Source organism: Mercenaria mercenaria, chromosome 3 (assembly GCF_021730395.1).
Source record: "Mercenaria mercenaria strain notata chromosome 3, MADL_Memer_1, whole genome shotgun sequence".
In the NCBI taxonomy this organism is placed as follows: domain Eukaryota; kingdom Metazoa; phylum Mollusca; class Bivalvia; order Venerida; family Veneridae; genus Mercenaria; species Mercenaria mercenaria.
Window position 1 is genome coordinate 78,898,996 of NC_069363.1, and position 20,838 is coordinate 78,919,833.

At 35.6% G+C, this 20,838-nt stretch overlaps 1 protein-coding gene across 3 annotated transcripts in view; it reads right to left on the reverse strand.

Moving 5' to 3' along the window:
- Positions 1-20,838, reverse strand: part of LOC123524233 (ATP-binding cassette sub-family C member 4-like) — a 108,630-nt gene that overhangs the window by 66,822 nt on the left and 20,970 nt on the right. The window contains exon 1 of one of the 3 annotated variants that reach the window (XM_045302285.2): positions 11,999-12,148. The exons of 1 other annotated variant lie outside the window; for it this stretch is intronic. The gene's annotated coding sequence lies outside the window, so the exon portion shown is untranslated. Of the gene's footprint in view, positions 1-1,692; positions 2,337-11,998; positions 12,149-20,838 lie in introns of those variants that run through there. One more of the 3 variants, XM_053539008.1, reaches the window with a different exon arrangement.

Consider the following 20,838-nt stretch of genomic DNA (forward strand, 5'->3'; position numbering starts at 1 on the left):
AAGGATTTATCTTCTATTTCATCACAATTCGTCAGATGCTTAGATATCTAACTACGATGGCGAAATCAAGCACATCTAACTCTGAACCTTAGACACTCATTCACAACTCGGTATACAGTCAAGCTTTCATGGAAATAATATTTATTGCCTACTCATAATTTTGCTGTCACCATGTAAACTGGGCCTCACACATTTTTTGACCTCGAACAATAGGATTACATTGTGTGTAAATTTGCCTGATTTGGGAACAAATGAAGTTGAACATAAATTAGTTTGAACTTTGGCAGTTCAGGAATATCGACATTTTAAAATTTCCTACTGTACGTTCTTTTTCTAAAACAACTGTAGCAAACATATCCAGTGCAAAAGTTGGATGGGACTGGCTAGCCAATTTACAGATTTTGCGCGCTTGCGCAGTATTTTCAAAAATAAGTGTAGGTAATTTCATTCCTGATTCATCCTTCACTCGTTGCAGATTTAGTATTTGTTTGGTTATCCTGTGCCCGAAAGATATGTTATATACAATAAACTATAACACGTTGATGAAAACCTATGGAACTCAAATATATGAATTTTAAATAACTAAATGTAGTTAACAAAGTTATAAATCATGACACTCCAAGTTTAATTAATAATAACCTATATAACATATATTTTTAAATCAAAAACGTTTTAAAAAATTTGGATTTCAAAACACAAAGACGTAGAAACATTTAAAGCGTAATCGTTCTTTCCCATTCTTGATTTAATTTGATAGCTCCATTCTTTGAATTAATAAAATAGTTCAGGTAATTATTACACTTATAAATAGCTACCATTACCATTTCTAAACTGAAAACAAATACCTAAAATATTTGTCATTTTGATTTTTTTTTTTATTTAGAAAAGAAAGTATATTTATCCTACCTTCATGCAAAATAAAGGCAAAAATCAAGTGGTCAGATGAATTTTGCTTTATCTGGTCAGTGACTAGATAAAGTTTGGCGGACTACTTTTTTTTTTTAAACGACGCTATCTTGTTTTTGAGAATAACTGCTAAAAGACATATTTATGCAATTATTTTCATAAACGCGCTTTTATTAGGTACGTGAGATCATGTCACAAATGTATAATGTATGCATATCGTATTTGCAATTACTACAAAAAGTTTTTATGACTGAAACGCTCGGAGAAACGGAAAGTGACTCATGTATAGCGTTTGTTCAGAATTTTAGCTTTCTACATTTCAATCTAGGAATATATTGCATCTGGAATGGAGTGTTATTGAATAAAATCATCGAGGAAACGGTTTGCCTATTTGTTCTGTCAAGCGGCGATATGGCGTTTATATAAGTCTCGTCAGTCGTTTGCTTGGTGAAGATGGGTAATCCGGCATTCAACTGAACTTAGGACAAAACTTTACTTGGCAGCAAATTAAAATTATTCTTTTATGTTCAGCAGAACAGAGAAGTCGGACACAAAGCAAAACAAGGTTAGCCTTTGTTTTTCGGCTCTTATTTTGTAATATTTTTATTTTAAAGACCTGTTTGTGTAATGGTGGGGCGTATTAATTTCCGTGCAAGTGTGACAGGAAAGGCCGTACCGGCGACAGTAACCATCAGAACAAATCAACACCATTTACAATATTTACATAAGATGATTATTTACAATGATAGATGATATGAAGAAAAAAAATTAAAAGTTCAGTATTACCAGATACACAGTTCGTATAGTTCCATTCTAATGTGACGTGGTACAGTTCTTTAATTTAATTGCGAACTTTAAGTAGCACAAACAAAACGTATCTCTAAATCCAGTCCTTTTAAACCGTGAATACGTTGATTCCGTGTTGGCTCCCTATGGTGGTAGGTGATTGCATCCCTGAGCTGACTTCAGAGGATAACAAAAATCAGCGTCTTTGCGGTTTACGGCACAACCATGGGACGAAAGCTCTGCGCTGGGAATATCACATCCAGGCGAGTGAAGACAAGTGAACCTCGGGCATTGTACTTCCGGGTTATGACATCACCAGGAAAAATCGTCTGGCGGAAGAAGCTTAAATATATAACAAATGGTAAGCACCATAGCAAAACAAATAAGTCAGGGCATAAAACTGCTCCTTTGGGTACACCATACCTCCGTAGGCTCCCATAAATAATACGTGCTACTTATACAAAACATATGTGCTACTAAGTTCAAACGTCACATGATTAAAATACGTCACTTATTACTTCCATTATTACAAAGATTACTTACTTAAAAGACTAAAGTTAAAGTATGAAAAAGATATGAAAAGTATATGATGAAACATTATAGATACGGACATGATAAACTGCAGCTGTTATTTACAACTACAAATTAACAAAATTCAATATAAACCAAACGTTATATCATAGTTGGTATCGATATAATATCTAATATAGTACATGGTACTAGACTTGCCATATGGATTTATACATAACAATACAATGCAGTAATGGCGTTCCATAATTAACAAAATGTTTGACATAAGTTTTTGAAACAGTGCTTTACAATTATCACGATACAAATTTCAGTATAAATCTAACATCTTATATATAAATGAAACATTTTAGATTCCTCTTTCTAAATAATTTACAAAAGTCTGAAAAATTTAATGAATTATCCTGACATACCGAAACTAGCCAAAATCATGTGCCGAAAAGTAAATGTTACAGAATTCTGTAGAATGAACAAAAATTTACCAAATAAAAATCGTAATGCAAAAATCATACAAAAATCTAACAAATAAATTTCTTACCTCGATCGAGCATAAATTTCTAGCAAGAAAATAATTCAGACATAGATTCGTCTATAATGTCGGAAGGTGGTGTGCGCAAGGCATATCTAGTCCAGTCTATTTAAAGGATAATGTCCCGCCAAATACTAAATTTCATGGGATTCACGGCTAAGCCGTGGACTCCGACTATTGTCATTTTCACGGGATTCACGATATAGCCGGGAAATCTAACTACTTTGACGCGGATTTAAATTGACAATTTGAGGCCCATTATAGTGGTTTTGGGGATAAAAACTTGAATTACTGAAGTTTATAAAATATCAACTTTCTTATTACTGAACAGAATTTAATGAAATTTACATGAAAATTTAAGTTATGAAATACAGAAAAACATGAGAGGTATTTTATGCGTGAAATCTGACATTTACCTCAATAACTCAAAAATTTACAAAAATATGATGCAATACCTGCATTTACACTACAGATAAAATAAGGCCCGTATGTCAATTTGTGACAGCAAGACAGATTCAGATCTAGTTGGTAAATTTTGAATTATAATTAAAGAATGATTTTAGATCAAAAGGTAGGATAAATAGAACATTAGGTTACTGTCTTATAAATTTAAATTTATTAAGTTCGTCTACGAAAAAATAAAAGTCTCGGCAGAGCCTCGACTTTTATATTGTCTCCGACTCACTTAATAAATTCAAATTTATAAGACAGTAACCTAATATTCTCTCTATATAAGTATAACAAAACTCTGAAATTACAAAGAAAAGCTTTCCAAACATGAACATGCAGCTTTGCCATTGGTAGGAATATCAAAATTCCCCTTTCCGAAAAGGATTTTAAAATCTCTTTCTCAGACTTTGTCAGAGTTTTACCCGTATCAATCAACATAGCGAGGAAGATATGGAACAAAGAATGGCAAAGATGTTCCCATTGTTGAAGAAAGCACCAAATTTTGCATGAAATTACTTTAAGGTATCCCAAATCCTAAAAGAGGAGGAGACACGCAATATCTGCCCTGGAACCTCATTTTAAATCAGTTTAAAAAGGGAGGTAAAAATGTCTTGAAAAAAGTATTGTTTTCGTTTAAATTGAAATTTATGTATAAAGTAATGTTTCATATGATCTAAACATGGATAACATATCACTAGCATAGACAAACAACCATTTGGTATTGACAAATATACAAAGTTTACTACAAAATACTCTTATTTTTCAAGATACATACTAAAAAGGGAGGTAATCAGATTTTACTGTATGTTGTTTTTTCAAAATTGCGTGTGAAAAGATGTTTCTTATGAAGAAATCAAGAGAGTTTTTATTTAAGTATTAATAAAGTATACTGGATCAGAAATGGACTACATATACGATTTTTTGGCTTGAATAGACCAAAACATGAGGCCCCAAAGGGGAACTACCTTTTATTTATTTCAATTAAATTTATCTAGAACAATTTCAAAAATGTTAATTCATTACCATAACCAATTATAACCCTTGAAACAAAATTTACTCAATTAGATTTTATACGCATTCAATATACATGACTCAGGAAAAATAATACGAGGTCCTTCAAGGGAAAATTGTTAAAAATCATATTTTAAGGGCAAATTAGTTTATATCATTCGTTAAAATATCATATTACTGAACTTAATACAAGTAAAGAAACAAAATTCATGGATCTTATATATAAAATACAAAAATATTCACATGTTTATGTCCATGAGGTAACCTATATATATACAAATGTATATGGATTTATTAGGGCAATAGATTTATATAAAAAGAGAGGCCTTTTAATGGAACATTTTTTATGTTACATAACAGTATATGAAATAATCATGTTTTCAAATCAAATGACTCATCCTAAAACCCATAAAATACACCCATTCAATAGACCTATATCTAAGAACTGTAATAGGTTTTCCAGTATTTCTCTAATACATTTGCTTGACAAGTTTGTATGTATATACATTTGTTTAACAAATTTATATTTATATAAATGTGTTATTGCACTGGTATTTGGTCGGTTCTTTGAAGTGTACACAGTGATGAAAGTCAAGTGTCATTACTGGTCAATCCAGATTCAACAGAATTAGTGTATGTGGTTCGGGTTTAACGTCTTTTTCAACTATTTTTCAGTCATATAAACGACGGTGTCTACTTGTAACAGTGAGCACAATGCCCAACTTTATAGTGCTGCCTCACTGGTGCTGCCTCACTGGAATATAACGCCGTAGACACGTGACATGATACCCCACCCAGTCACATTATACTGACAACGGACTGACCAGTCCTAGCACTATCCCCTAAATGCTGAGCGGCAAGCGAGGAAGCTGCTAGTACCATTTTTAACGTCTTTGGTATGACGGGGCCGGAAATCGAACCCATGACCTCCCGCATTCGAAGCGGACGCTCTACCACTAGGCTACCGAGGCAGTCAACAGAATTAAACAGAATTAAGCAATGCAAGGGTCACAATTTAGGTATACAGAAACTATACAGAAAACTGGCGCGGAAAAAAATCATGGTAGTCGCAAAATGGCGCATTCAAAAAGTCCTCCTACATTGCTCTGTAGAGCTTTATTCCTTTCTTTCTTACATGTTTTTTTTTTTTTTTTTTTGCTGAAATTACATAATAGATCTGTCCTTGACATATAGGAAGCATTTTCGCAATTATATGATAGCATGAGAGATTTATTATGGAAATGTAGGTCATGCAATTTAGTTGATATTGTAGTTAAGTTTGTTTGACTGAAGTACATGAGCCCCAATATTCGTTTGATGTTTTTTTCAGCACTGACAATGTTCTTTAAGAAAATGTTAAAATGTTAGCTCAAGACATTTAGAACGGGTCCTGCTTTGTGTTGTAGCCTTTTGAAATTTGTCAGTTTATCTAGAATAAAGAAGGCCAGCTATTTAGTATGTTCATACCTTAATGTCTCTCCCAAAACATGACTTCGTATATAAATATCAGAAATGTGAACTTCAGATGATTTAGATGTTTTCATGCTGTCTATTTCCTGGTATCTGGCACCATTTACTGACTTACAGCTTGATACTTTTGTTTATAACATGGTCATGTATTTTTCTTAAAGTTTGAAGTCACAACATGTGGTGCACTAACTGGTATGCGACATGGTACACATTTGTTTGCCGCAGATACATAAAAACAAAACTGCAAGGGGATAATCTTATGGGCAACCAACACTGATACACACTGTTATTTTCTATAGTAAAACAGTTTGCTAGTTGTAAGCTGTAGCTTTATATGCATGCAAAGAAGTATCAAAACAAGAACTGTCAGTTGACAGCTCGCTCGACTTTTCTCAGTGTTTGATAGTATAATATAAGTTATGAGTAAAACTTTAACAATACAATAAGCATATTGTAAGTCGAAAAGGGTACCATAATTCAGTCAAAATGTTTGATAGAGTTGCCTCCTCGTTTTTACAGACTGGGGTCATGATGGTAAACAAGTATGCAAAATATGAAAGCAATATCTCAATGGACTTTGAAAATATTTGGGGTGATACGCAAACTTTAACATTACAATAAGCATATTCTAAGTCGAAAATGGGCCATAATTCAGTCAAAATGCTTGATAGAGTTGCCTCGTCCTTTTACAGATTGGGGTCATGATGGTAAACAAGTATGCAAAATATGAAAGCAATATCTCAATGGACTTTAAAAATATTTGGGGTGGTACGCAAACTTTAACATTACAATAAGCATATTCTAAGTCGATAAGGGGCAACAATTCAGTCAAAATGCTTGATAGAGTTGCCTCCTCCTTTTAACAGACTGGGGTTATGATGGTAAACAAGTATGCAAAATATGAAAGCAATATCTCAATGGACTTTGAAAATATTTGGGGTAATACGCAAACTTTAACATTACAATAAGCATATTCTAAGTCGAAAACGGGCCATAATTTAGACAAAATGCTTGATAGAGTTGCCTCGTCCTTTTTACAGACTAGGGTCATGATGGTAAACAAGTATGTTAAATGTGAAAGCAATATCTCAATGGACTTCCAAAATATTTGGGGTGGTATGCAAACTTTAACATTAGTGTGGCGCTCACGCTCATGCTAACGCTAACGCTCACGCCGACGCCGGGGCGAATAGAATAGCTCCCCTGTTGTTCGAATAGTCGAGCTAATGAAGCCGGAAAATATATTTTCTTAAGCAGTAAGACGTAATGAAAGCAACCCCCTGAGAGTTGTTCACGTATGTAGCAAATAACATTATTTCGAGCAGGTTGTAGACAGGCATTTAAAGCGTACATTGACACGGCAAATCCTGTCAACTGGAAATGGTCAAGAGAACTGGTACTTCGCTTTAATTATGCAATATGCTTCGTAATTAGCTGCTATAAGTTGGGGGAAACTCATCAATGTAACTACAAGAATACAAACAAAGTCAGATATAAATGAATCAAGCCAGACCTGTGTACTTAGACATTTTGAAGACATGTGTGCTAGAAAGTGAAATACTGGCAAATTACAGTTTTAGTTAAATATTGAAAGTGTTGTTACGCATAAAATTAAAAGTTGTTTGTTTAGGGTGACCTGATCGTAACTTTTCTTTCAACTTTTGTAAGTTTATCAGATATATGAAATTATTATATGGGCCGATTTGTAACCTAAGACAGAAAATACACTATTTCGTTATTTATCAAAAGGCTTAATATGCAAGATAACTGAAGCTCTGAATAATTTAAGGAAACATTGTTTATAAAATAATCGATTAAACTTTACCTTAAAAAAATTTACATCTAACTCTGTTTGGTATGACTTTCTTTATTTCTGTATTATATTTTCCTCTTAAACATATTTTTATATGTAACTATTTGCGTTCTTGGGGTGCCTGCAGGCTCTGTGGAGTGGTTCAGCGAGAGAGACCGTCTAGTAGTAAAGGTATTGTCAGATCAATTGGAAGGTCGTTGATTCAAACTTCGTTGGAAGTTATTCGTTTTAAAAAGGTTTAAATATTCATTTCTAACATAGCTCGATATTAGTCAGTTGATCAAATAAAAAAAAGATATGTAAATGATGCTATGTTTGTGCGATTAAACTGATTCTTTTATTTCATTTTATTTTTTTTATTTTGCAATAAACAACGATTGACACTCAAACCGGTGAAAGAACATATTGCCATTATTTATTACATCATAAATATTACCTGAGGCCCGGTTCGTTGCTATCCGGATGAATGAAGCACTGAATTTATTTTAATATTTAGAATAAATATTAGCAAAACATTTTTATGATTTATCATCTATTTCACTACAATTCGTCAGATGCTAAGATATTTAATCACGATAGCGAAACCAAGCAAATCTGAACTCTGAACATTTAAATTTCTATGCACGCCGACTCAGATCTAGTTGGTGGTAAATTTTAAATTTTAATGAAAGAATAATTTTAGATCAAAAGGTAGGATAAATAGAACATGAGGTTACTGTCGACAGAGCCTCGACTTTTATATTTTCTACGACTCACTTAATAAATTTAAATTTTTAAGACAGTAACCTTATATTCTCTATAGCTCTTTGCACCATGCGAAATAAAGGGCAAAACGTAGGGGTAGAATAAATTTTGCGATATAAGGTCAGTGACTTAAACTTTAGCCGGACATCTTTTATTTTAAAACGACGCTATCTTGTTTTTGAGAATAACTGCTAAAAGGTATGTTTATGCAATTTTATAAACGCGCTTTTATTAGGTACGTGAGACCATGTCACTATTGTATACTAGTAGCGTATGCATACCGTATTTGCAATTACCACAAAAAGTTTTTATAAAGAAACAATCGGAGTAACGAAAAATGACTCAACTATAGTGTTTGTCCAGGATTTTGGCTTTCTGCAGTTTAATCAAGGAATACTGCATCTGGAATGGAATGTTATTGAATAAAATCATCGAGGAAATGGTTCCTTTTTTCTGTCAAGCGGCGTTATGGCGTGTGTAAAATTTAGTCCCGTCTTGCTTGGTAAGAATGGATATCCGACTTGCGAATGAATTTAAAACATTAGATTTAGCCTTTGTTTTTTCCACTTCTATTTTATAATATTTGGGATTCTAAAGACACATTTCAATGCAGTATGTGACAGTGTGTATTAATTTGGAGGCCGTATTAATTTTAAATGAAAGGCAGACACAGATCTAGTTGATGGTAAAGTTTGAATTTTAGTCAATTAAAACAGATTTTAGATGAGAAGGTAGGATAAATAAAAAAACATCAGTTTACTGTCTTATTAAATTTACTTTATTAAGTTCGTCTATGAAATATATAAGCCTCGTCTAGAGCCTTGGCTTTTATATTTTCTTCGACTCACTTGATAAATCTAAATTTATGACAGTAACCGAATACTCTCTATATCTATTGTAAATCACTAAGCGTCTAAGATTTGCCAAGTTTAACAATCGGTATTTATCTTAAAGATATTTATGCCTTTCTTAAAATGATCTGATAATACAAACACTCCATTGATCATAAATATATTTAATATTTTCAAAGTAATATAATTCATATCGTCTGCACAAGATATTGATTCCCCATAAAATTCATTTGATTTGAATAGATAGGTAAACTAAACTAATGTCACCTGTGTAGAAACCGCAACGAAAATCTGCAAATATCCGTTCAGGGCCGATTTTGACGCTTGTTCAAGAGAAACCAAGAGCTTCCCCGGGGTGACCAATATGCCGGGTCCGCATGTAAGGACCCCTCTGAAACGGCCACTCGGTGAGACCCCAGTATCTTCTACGGATCAGGCCGGGGAATATCCAAGGAATCTACTGGTGAAGGCAAAAAGCGTTTTCTACCGTTCCTTACAAAACACCCCCTCCCATCCTTGCTCGGAAACAAGAGTCTTCACAGGGTGGCCACCACCTGGGCATAGTTGGCGTCCACCATCTCTACAACGGCCACCCGATGTCACCTCAATTTCTTCTACGGTTATGGGACTGGAACCGCAACGAAATTCGCAAATATGCGTTCAGGGCCAACTTTGTACCCGCCCAATCGGTGGGTTCCCGGGAGTAAATTTTAATTTATTTAGCTTTTTTTTGTTCTATTTTCATGATAAAAAACACTTGAATGCAAATTTCATCTGCGACTTATATGTAAAGTTATTTTCCGGGTCAGTTAACTGCTGAAACTGCTGAAGACTGTAGCAGTTAAAACTGCTGTAACTGCTGCAACTGTTAACTGCTCACGTTCCATTGCATAGATCCGATATTTTGTTATTTAGGAACGCCATTCGCCCTTGGATATTGTTGCTTTGTCTCACAAGCTTTGTCCACAATGGCGGACATAAAATGGTATTTCTTTTAATATATAATTTAAATCTCCTAAAAATCAAAAACCGGTCAGATCACGCGTTAAAAGAACCATTAAATAATTATTCCGAAGGTTACATTAATTATTTAAGTAAAGCTGTTAAATGTCGATGCTAAAGGTAAGTGAGGTCTTTTTATATATGAAAATCGTAGGATTTGTTTATAACTGTAGACAGACATTGTACATGTACAATACACATTATCAAAGAAAAACACGACACTGTTGTATTCCTGAAAAGAGGGATTAGTCTACTAAAACATTTAATCTACAGATGAAACATGATCTATTATCTTAAATCAGCTAAATATCTGCTCGTTGTAAGTTTTGCATGTTCATGATATGTAGATTTTTTACCCAGCTGATTATGATTCAAAAGTTCATTCATTTTTTTTTTTAATATTTGAATAAGTGCCAGTATATAATTTCAAGAACATCATTCAATTTAAGAAATAATAAGCATGATCAACAATTAGGTTAAGTTCGCCGTCTTATCGGTAAAATTCCCACCTCCCCCCTTGAAAACGCTTAATGATTAGGCGATATCGATTTTTTATCTGGTTGAAATTTTCCAATAGAAACAAAGAAGGAAATTTTTGGAACAAATATTGTTTTCATTTGAATGAACGCATAATATTTATTATCCTATTGAAGTGTTCGTCATTTTTTTCTCTTTACAAAGATAAAAAATATTATTTATCTAAAATGAAGAATTAACGCTTCCCTTGGCGATTAAAAAACACCACTATCAGTCTCCTTTTACGGCATACAGTTATTGCATAAAAGAAATTAAAACCTGTGATACACATCTTATTCTTTCCTCTGTACTCACTTTATTCATCTTTTGAGAAAATTTATTAACCCATTGAAGCATTCGGACGATTAATTTTTTTAATATACCTTTTATTTTGAAATTATTTTAATGTCTTCTTGCTTCTCTAGACGTTATAAAGTTAATGATTTTTGTTAATGTTCTTCATCTTCTCGTGTTCGAAGTAGTTCCTAATGCGCGTGGAAACATACTGTCTCTACCGAAGTTAAGCTGCCGGTGACACAGAAAGAGCTGTTTGTTACCACAGAATATTATTGTTAATTGGTAATTCAATATAAAAGGAAGAAAGAATTGAATTTAAAATGTACTGTTTGTTTTACACATTAGAAAAGAAGCTAGAGTATATAAATTATGTTTAATTTTAAATGATTAATTTTACCAGGGGCTATTGGCTTGAATAGTCTTCTCATCCTGATAAGTAACTGTTTAATATATGACACAATATAACTTTCTAAACCACTGCAATATAAAAAGATATTGAATATAACAGATTTTGCTCGCATGTGCAGAGTTGGGAATTTCAATGGAATTAATTTAAAGATTCTTTTCTAATTCATCCTACACTCGTTGCAAAATGCAGTTGTTGATTTTGTTATCCGGAGTCCAAAAAGATATTGGATGCTTTGAAGATAAAAAGAATAAAATGGACATGCTTGAAATACGAGTTATCCGATGAATTGTAAGTAAAAATAAAACACATTTCTAATAAACGAAAACGCATTACTGAACACCTTGAAGTTGAGAAAGTTATAAATTATGATACCATTCAATTCAATTCAATTCAATTGACAAAGTTAAAAATTATGATACAAACCTAAAATTATGGCCAGAGGGTGACTTAATTTGACAGTCCGCTTCTTTGTTTAATTATATGAAATTGTTCATTTAAGCATTAATTTGAGGTCTACATAATATTAGTTTGTTTTTTAAAAAAAAATAGAAAAGAAGATATGCGTATAATAAAAACCTTACCTTAAATTATTGCAGAGAGTTGATTCAAATTGACAGCTTGATTCTTTAATGTATGAAATGCACTACAACTATACAAAATAGCGAATTATTAAACTAAAGAAGTACCTGAATATAGTTCTCCTTTAAGTTTTTTCAATATCAAAAAGAAAACAAAATGCGTGTAATAAAAACTCGGCAATTACAAAGAAAAGTGTTCCAAAAATACGAATCCAGCTTTGATTGGAAAATCAAATATATAATTCGATTTTAAACATCTTAAGGTTGTTCTGCAAATGTTTTCCCGTATCTAACAACAAATAATCTTAAAGTCATGAACAATGTCATGTGATCAAACCCTATTACTAAATATATCTTGTCGTCATCGTTCCTGGAAGTCGTTTCCGTTTCCTAATAATGAAAATCAATGCAGCTATTGAAAAGCATGATACGGTTGTTAAATTTTTACATATTCAAAGTTAAAGGGGTACATAACTAACAATGGCTTAGGTTAGATCTGTCAGTTATAAACAACCAAAGTTTGTTATAAAGGGTTGTTGTTTTTATCTCATAAGTACGGAAGCGTATACAGACCCCCTTTACATATTTATAAGGTTCAAAATAGTGTATGAAGATATAATGAAAATATATTTGAATGTGTTTGTAACACTTATGTATATATTGATACATTCCAGTGTTTTGTTTATGTATTCTATTTTTAGCACAGTGTCAATACCATTTTACTAAGATTTCTGCAAATACTATTGATGTCATCAATTATTTATTAGGTAAATCATTTCTTTACTTACTATTGCATTATTTTAAAGTCAGACTGTCATCATATTTGTTGTATTTTGTAAGTTATTACATTTTAAATTGATAACAGCGCAGCATCCCTGTCTGGCTGCAGCCATTTTGCCCCATTGCATTCTGGGTAGTTACCCTTGACAACCTAGTAGAATTCCAGGAATTATTCAAACTGTCAAAACAATTCTAAGCTAAATTTCTTTAATTTAAGCAAAGGATCAGAGTTTTTCAGGTAATAGTCATTTTATTTAGGAATTATACCTTTGATTTATGTCCAGTTTTCATGCAACTTAATTTATTTTAGTAGTTTAAAATCTGATTTTTATGATTTAACCATAGTTTTGGCTGTTCCGTGTACACATTGTTTTGATGTGTACATTCTGCACACAGTTGTACATTCACTCAGAGTTTGGTTATGTGCACCCAAACAGTTGGTGTGTGCACACATGTTTTTGGTGTGCACTTGGTCAGTATAAAAGCTTTTTGTAGCTCCATTGAGGGAACTCCAGACTTCGAACTTCAAGAGCTGAACCTATCTTTGGTAACTGCCAGTATTCCATTTTTGACTTTAGAATTTTTCAAGACTTGATTATTTTTGGCTTAAGTAAATAACTTTTAACAGTAAAATAAGATTACTTTTAAGATTTAATACTGAGGTTTATAGGCAAGCATTTGTTTCGTTTAAAGATTCTAAATATTTAACATTGTTTGTTGTTAACTGAGATGTTTTGCTGATACATTATTAGTATTTATTTAGAGTCAGTATTTTATATGCATTGTCTTAATTTTTGTTAGGGATAAAAAAAATAAATTTGCAATTTAAATTTATTTGATCTTAGTGATTTCTTATTAGTGTTAAGTAGAACTTAAGTAAATCTTGGTAAAATAAGTAGTCTAACTGGAGTAAAATAGCCTTAGTGAATCGGCCACAAAGCAGAATTGCATTCGAACCCAATCTGTTCTTAACCACGAAACCGGAAGTCGCAAGCCTACATGATAGTCCAGTTTACGTAAACACATAGCCAGAGTTCGAGATCCCAGCCCGGTAAATCCTACTCAACTTCTCTTGCCGAACCACAACCAGTCCCGAAACCATTCGAGCTAGCCAGAGCGCAACACTTTCTTGATGGCAGCGGTGGGATCCTTTCAAACAATTCAACAGAGAGGATCCAGAGATTCGAACACAAGCCTATAGACTAAGAAACGCTACCATGGACAGATTTTCTCCAGTTGATAGTGAAGGAGTGGTGTACTTCAACAGAGGTCCCGGTTCAGAATCCCAAGGCAATCATCTCAACGATAGATATGTAGATCCAAGCCAAGACTACCAAGCAGACCTACAGGATGTAGATCATCTTTCAGTGCATTCCGAGCCAGCTTACAGACCATTTTCGTTAAGAGATGCTGAAGTTAACACATCATTCCAACAACAGAACAATGATGAAACCGGATTATCATCAGATGTATTGAGTAACACCACTGGAGTACTAAAGGAGTTTGTAACAGAACTACGTAATATAAAGCAGTCTCAGACAGCATCATCTGAGAATTCAAGGCAACAAAGCAGTTTGAATAATATACCAACAACCCAGAAGTATACAGATTTGCAAAACCTGTGTAGGCAACAGTCCACTAGAGAACCATACAGTGCAGTTAGTAATGATTTTTCAGGTCCTGTTCAAGGCAGATTTATTCAAAGGCCATATCAGCGTCAGAGTATTCATGAACAGCCGGCAAACAATTTCAACCGTAACTCCTATAATGTTCAAAGAATACCTGTAGTTGAAGAGAACAGTCAGTACCATATTGCCAGTGAAATACCAACCAGTTCAAGTCATGGAACATATTACAATACAGCTATGCAACCCCAGTGGCAAAGATCTAGGATCAATGACAGCAAACGAGTACCTGCTTTTTCTGGAAAAGATGATTGGGCAGTATGGATAGCTCGTTTTGAAGCTATCGCAAGTCGCTATGGTTGGACTGATGAAGAAAAGATAGACCAGCTATTACCTAGGATAGAAGGAAAAGCAGCAGAATTTATGTTTTCTCAACTGCAACCTAGAGTTTTATACAATTACAGAGAATTGGTTCAAGAGATGAACAACAGATTCATGGTCATTGAAACAAATAGGGCTTTTGCTGCAAAATTCAGCAGAAGAATACTAAAGGCTGGTGAAACAGCAGAGGACTTCGCAGCAGATTTGAAGATGCTTTATGATAAAGCACACGGCTACAGAGATAGACACATCCGAAACGAGGATTTGGTGAGAAGATTTTTAGATGGACTGAGGGATGATGAATCACGATTCGAGATGGAATATCACAAAGAGCCATCAACTATAGATGAAGCTGTTTTTCATGTAGTCAACTTCATCCAGACCAGAGGTTCTGTTGGGTATGATAGAAGAAATGGTAAATATGCCAGAAGGACGGTAGATAATTCTGATGAAAGGAGAGAAGCAACCTTCAGTGAAGAGAGGGCGTACCGGATACCAGAAAGGAAACAGTCTGAGAGAAGGCCTGTGACTGAAATCGATAGTAATAAATCAGATTGTGAGTCAAATAACAACAGCCAAGAACAGGCATTGCAGAAGATACTCGAACGACTTGAGAAGCTAGAAAAGGCTAACAAGGCAGATACTGGTAGAAGAGGTTCAAACCACAAGAATAACACAGTTGAATGTTTCAACTGCCACAGAAAGGGTCATTATGCTAGGGAGTGTCCTGATAAACAAAGATCAGACAGAAAGATGGGAGGTCATAATCAAAGTAGAGGGAACCATACATACTCCAACAGTCGTAGTGGGTCTTTAAACTACCAGGGACCAGCTCTTGTGGCCAAAGAGGGGTCCGCTTAGAGGGAAAAGGCCAGTGTGAAGACAAGATAGATCAGAAAAATAAAGAGGAGAGTAAGAAGAGGAGCCTTTGTGATGGAGTTTATGTGAAAGGTGCTGTTGAGGGTTTACGTTTATTATTCACCGCAGACACTGGGGCTTCCAGAACCGTAATTCCACAAGAATTTACGAGAAGATTGCAGAGAATGAAAGACCACAACTAAGGAGGTCTATGTGCTTAAAAGGGGCAAGCGGGTCGCCTATTGAGGAGAGGGGAAAAGCTGAGTTTAGGCTTGAAATTGGAAAGTATGAGATCATCAGTGAGGCCATGGTGGCCGAAATAGAGGATGATGTTCTACTGGGTTTTGATGTTTTGATGGGGAGTGAGAAGGGACCAGCTGACATCTTACTGAGCCAGAATAAGATCATTCTTGATGGAATTGAGATACCGACTGTTTAAGTTGGCAAGCACAAGAAGACTAGAAGGGTAGTCCTGGCAGATGACATAAGCATACCTGGTCAAGCGGAGTCACTTATTGATGTTTATGTTGAGAGGTTGGAAGCTGATGACAGGGATGATCACGCAGACTACGTGGTAGAACCTACAGACAAATTCAAGGACAGGTATCAGTTGATGATGGCTTCAACACTAGTGGACATCAACAAGGCTACCACCTGTAAGGTACGAATACTGAATCTTTTTCCAAGTGAAGTTACTCTGAAGCAGGATGCAGTGATAGCAACAGCTGAGAGAATAGAGAGGGTTGTTAGCATTATAGCGGAGGAAGAAAATAAAGAAGAGAAAAACCAAAGCAGTATAAGAAGACTTGACGTACAGCAGTCCCAGAACCGAAAGGAATTTTACCCTAGCTGATGAAGAAGCTGTTCCAGAACACCTCAGAGATCTGTATAAAAAATCAACAGAAGGAAAAATGGATCATGAAAGAAAAGTGTTAGTGGGACTTCTTGTTAAATATAGTGACAGCTTTTCCAAAGATGAATGGGACATTGGAGTAACCAACTTAGCTGAACACCCAATCAACACGGGGATGCAATACCAGTCAAACAACGACCGAGAAAAGTCCTATTAGCTTACGCAGCAGAGGAAAAAGCAGCTATTGAAGATCAAACGAAGAAGGGGGTTATACAGAAGAGCACTTCTCTATGGTCAAGCCCGATAGTATTTGTACGTAAGAAGTCAGGAGAAATAAGACCATGTGTTGACTATAGGAAGGTCAACGCACTTCTTAAACCGGATGGATTTCCACTGCCCAGAGTACAAGATTGTTTGGATGCGGTATCAGATCTTAGTTTATTCAGCAGCCTTGATTTAACTAGCGGGTATTTTCAGATTCCACTTAAGACGGAAGATATTCCCAACAGCGCATTTTCTTGCAAATTTGGTCAATATGAGATGACAAGGATGCCTTTTGGTTTGAATAATGCCGCAAGTACCTTTCAGAGGACAATGGAGTTAGCACTTCAAGAACTGCAGTGGATAAGCTGTCTCGTTTACATAGATGACATCATAATTTTTGGAGCTGACTTTGAAGAACACATTAGCAGGGTTGATGAAGTTCTTAGCAGAATAAAAGATGCTGGACTAAAGCTAAAGCCAGAAAAATGTCACCTGCTACAAACAGAAGTCATTTTTCTAGGACATGTTGTGTCAAAGGAAGGTATCAAGCCAGATCCTACAAACATCTCCAAAATAGTGCAGTGGCCTAGACCAATAAATGCCAAGCAAACGAAACAATTTGTCACTACAGGTTCTTATTATAGACGGTTCGTTAGAAATTATGCGAAGATTGCAAGACCATTAACAGAACTGACCAGAAAGGACAAAGCGTTTGTGTGGGATGAACACTATGAAAATGCCTTCAATGCAATAAAAGAAGCTTTGATCAGTCAGGAGGTTATGGGCTACCCCATGGACAAAGGCGGAGTTTTTCTCTTGGATGTAGATGCGTCGGGATAAGGAATAGGACCAGTACTACAACAAATACAAGGTGATAGGGAGAGGGTGATAGCTTATGCAAGCAGAGCCATAAACAAAGCAGAAAAAACTATTGCATAACAGAAAAAGAACTCCTTGCAGTAGTCTATTTTGTTCAATATTTCCATCAGTATCTACTAGGTAGACATTTCACAGTAAGGAGTGATCATCAGGCACTAGTTTGGTTGTTCAAGTTAAAGGAGCCCAGTGGAAAGATTGCCAGATGGATTTAGATCCTTGCACCTTTTGATATCCCATAGAATATAGAGCTGGATGTAAACAAGGACATTGTGATGCCTTGTCCAGATGTGAAAGTCCGAGAGATTGCACCTGTCATGATGTCGACACAAGTGAGTCATTAAAATGTGGTCCATGCAAGAAGTGTAGAAAGAGGGCAGATGATATGATGTTAGAGCTAAAAGAGACACAACAGCAACACATAGAAATTAAAGCAGGAGAGATCACAATGAAGATCAAGTGGAGCAAACAACAGAAGTTCGTAGTGTTACAGATCAAACGTCACAACCTTGTGTTTCAAAAGACATCACCGATCTGAGATGGATGTACATCAGCACTGCAGGCGAAATTGCTAAACTGCAAGCAAAAGACACCGATATTGGACCAGTTTACAAGGCAAAGGTTGAGAACTAAAAGCCTAACAGTTCAGACATGGTGACAGAGAGTCCGGCCTGCAGACACTACTTGGTAATATGGGATAATTTACACCTTCAGAATGATGTCTTATACAAGAATTTCAAAAAATTGAATGGTACCGGGGAGTATAGGCAACGCATTGTACCACAACAGATGAGGAAAGAAGTTATACACCAGATGCATGATACCGTACTATCTTGACATCTTGGAACCAAAAGACAAAAGAAAAGATTTCCCAGAGGTATTATTGGTTCGACATGAAGGAAGATATACGTCTTTATATCATGAGATGTGACATCTTGGCAGCTGATAAGCAACTTCAGAAACCTCCTAAGGCAGCTATGGGACACCTTAGAAGTGGAGCACCAAGGGACACCTTAGCTATTGACTATCTTGGACCATTCCCGGAAACACCTAGGCAAAATAAGTACATTCTGGTGATGACTGATTTATTTACAAAGTACGTAGAGATTGTGACTGTACCAAGCCAACATGCAGATGATTGTGCACGCCGAATTATGAATGATTTCATCTCAAGATGGGGAACGCCTTTGTCTATTCACACAGATCAAGGGAGGACATTCGAAAGTAAACTATTTCAAGAGCTTTATAAACTTTTAGAGGTGCGGAAAACTAGAACAAGGCCGAGAAATCCAAAATGTAATAGACAGACCGAAAGATTCAATAGGACACTTTTGAAGATGATTAAGGCATATATAGCTGACGGACAAGATGAATGGGATTTATATCTCGGTTGTCTCGCAGGCGCATACAGATGTACACCATGCGAATCTACCAAACTGACGCCTAACCTACTAAGTTTAGGCCGAGAAATTAAGCTTCCAGCGAATCTGTTATTTGGTTATGCTGTAAACTTTACAAATGTGCCATCATACTGTGAGTATGTGGAAGAAATCCGAGCCAAAATGATGCATGCTCACAAGATTACAAGGCAATATCTCCAGTCAAATGCCAGGCGGAGTAAAATCCTCTATGATACAAAAACTTCATACCACAACTACAATGCTGGGGATTTCATATGGTACCTCCATGAGTCAAGAAAAGTAGGAGTTAAGCCAAAGCTGGAAAAGAAATTTGATGGACCTTTCGTAGTTAAAGAAAAAATGTCAAATGTGAATTTTGTGATACAGATGAACAGAGAAGGCCAAGAGAAACTGGTACATCATAACAAGTTGAAACCGTATTTTGGTACAAATATCCCTAGATGGATTCAGAAGATCAGCAATAACATCAAGAAGCAGCAGTCTCAGAAGTCAGTAAAGTAACAATGATGTCCTGTGGTTATGTTGTTATAGGCGTAGCTGTAGTTTATTGTAGTCTAAAGTAAAGTGCATGTATCAGCAAAACACGTGAAAATTATTGTATATCAATTTTAAGATGATCATCTGTCAACGACCCTCCATATCCATGTATTACTATTGGTCACATTCATAGAAGTAAAGTTGGTCAAAATGGGTCTCGTTTCAGGTCAATATGAGTGAGAAGGTTCCTAGACGTGGCAGGCTATACAAGTGTTTACACTGTGAGAAGGCAGGAAAGGTGTACATAGAAGTGAAGTACAGAGTCACTGGTCATGTTTGGAAGCACCACTTTCCACTGTCAGATTCGCCGTTCTATTTCACCCTTTGTCTGTTCAGGTCAACAACAGAGGAGGCACTTAGGAAACATGTAAAGACTTACCGAAGGCACGTTCTGATGCGCAAGGACATGGGTACAAGGGTCAATGATAATCGATACCTAGTGTTTAATACAGCACCACGTGATTTGGTAGAAGGGGTTGATTACAGAAGGGAGACCTTGAGAGAATGCTTAGCTGGTACCTCTGCAGTCGAAGACCCATTGATGCTGGATCATGAGGATTACTCGTATGAGAAGACTCCCGAAGAAGATGGTTTGATAACGCTATGTGTTACTCCAGAGGTCCTTGCTGATTTTGTTTCTAGACTAAGACTGACCGAAACATCCGTAGTACTTCAGCAAACATTTCCTTTTCCTAGCTGCAGCTCATCAACAGTAAGCAATCCAGTCATGACTCAACCATTTATTCAGCAGCCACATCTTCTATTTACTGCCACCATACCAAATACCGAAGTAGAAGCAAATACCACCACTAACACCATTTTAGCCAATGTCAACGAAACCGTAACCAGTAAACAGTTCTCACCCTTTAATTTCCTAGAGGCACTCTGCTCAACGCCTACTAAAACAGCAATGACCTACACTATGTCCACATTGCAGACACCAATCTTACAGCCACAAGCAGAGGAAAACATTTTAGACCAGATACTACCAAACCAGGAGATGAGTTTTGGAAACTTAGATTTGCCCCTTAGCATTCCTATCATGAAGTCGCACGAAACTGAACCACAAACAATGAAAGTTGAAGAAACACAGACAGAAGAACATCAACGGAAAAGGAGAAAAACACAAGATCAGGAAGGCGAGAGCAGAAAATTGGAAGAAACTTTAGAGAAGATCGTGTCATCAGTTGAATCCAACAGAAGAGCTATCCAGGGGGTAAGAAGATCAGTAGATCAGGTTACAGATGTTTTGGGTGTACTGCAGAAGACAATGGAAAGTATCAGGGATGAGATTAGGAACGGTAGGAGGGAACAGGAGAGAAGAGGTGAAGGTACAGTCAGTTATACAGATAG